Source organism: Arachis ipaensis, chromosome B08, assembly GCF_000816755.2.
Source record: "Arachis ipaensis cultivar K30076 chromosome B08, Araip1.1, whole genome shotgun sequence".
Classification (NCBI taxonomy): Eukaryota; Viridiplantae; Streptophyta; class Magnoliopsida; order Fabales; family Fabaceae; genus Arachis; species Arachis ipaensis.
In genome coordinates, this window is record NC_029792.2 from 12,507,292 (window position 1) to 12,508,548 (window position 1,257).

Below are 1,257 nucleotides of genomic sequence, written 5' to 3' on the forward strand. Positions count from 1 at the left end.
CATGAATTGTTTTTTCATTTGTCTATTGTGTCTTTCCACTACAAGCTACTCATTAGATAAAACTATAGTCCGATATTTATTGATTATATTATGCAAGGATCTCAAGTAACTAGAATTCATGTGTCCTACAGATAACAGAAACAATCAAGTTATTTTCTCCTTTGATGGTGTTGGTTACATAGATCAAAGAATGTTTTTATCACTGGAACGTAAGTTCTTTAATTGCTTTGGTTTTATCTTCATATTCTTTTATGTCTATTTATTCAGTTTCCTATCATCTGCCAACACAATCCTTGTGAAATTCACCCAATCCTTAATCTACACTTGACAAACTAAATAACAAAAAATTTGGTCATTTGTTCTTTCTTCACAATGGAAGCTACTTTATCGGAGGTGAACTTATGCATATTAAGTGTATCTATCGTTATACAATTTTACTAAGAAAATAGAGCTGATTATAGAGCGTGTACATTGTTAATTGGCACTTGAAACTAATGAAAATAGACTATGATTATCATATTATTGTTAAAGGACTATTATAATGATTAATAATTAATCACACACACTTCAAAAATTTGTTGTACTTGTATACATACTCACTTCCTGGTTAATATGATATTTTAGTCCAAAGAGATTGACTACTTTTTGTAACACTTGTTTTGAACTTCTGATATTGCTCTGTGCACAGATAAGATATTTAGTTATTTACCATTTGTCACATTTGTGCAAGGAGCATTACTAGTGGGTTTATTAAGTAATTTGTTAAGCACTACTTGAAATTATTATTTGGAAAAAAGGGAACAATTAAATCCCTATTAATTTATTAAGTAAACAACTAAATCTGCAGGAGACAATATCTCCTTAACAAATTCTTAACAAATTATACAGTAATAGGTTAGCAAGTAATATCACATGTAGGATTGTGTCGGTATCTATTGACGAAGAGTTTAACAGAAGGGTCAGGAAGTCCAATGGACTCAATCGACAGGGGTTGCACTTGCAATGACATTTTGTTTTTGATAAGCGACAGGCAGTCATTTAGAGAAATGGTCAGGAGTTGGGGTAGTTTTTAATGCAATGACATTTCATTTTCGGCCTTGCATGTTTGAGTTAAAGGCCTGAGTTTTTAAGGCCCATGAATACAACGTTGTTACGATCAGATCAGCTTGTTCATTTGGTCTGCGTTTGTTTCTGTGGGCTTTTTCTACAGACTGACTACCAATTTGGATTTTACAATCCCCATCCCTCTCCCCTATA

The 1,257-nt window shown here is 32.4% G+C and overlaps 1 protein-coding gene across 1 annotated transcript in view; it reads left to right on the plus strand.

The window, feature by feature from the left end:
- The window catches only part of LOC107612097, a 6,793-nt gene extending 6,271 nt beyond the window's left edge, over window positions 1-522 (plus strand). The window contains exon 6 of the transcript XR_002351930.1: window positions 132-522. The gene's annotated coding sequence lies outside the window, so the exon portion shown is untranslated. The remainder of the gene's footprint in view (window positions 1-131) is intronic.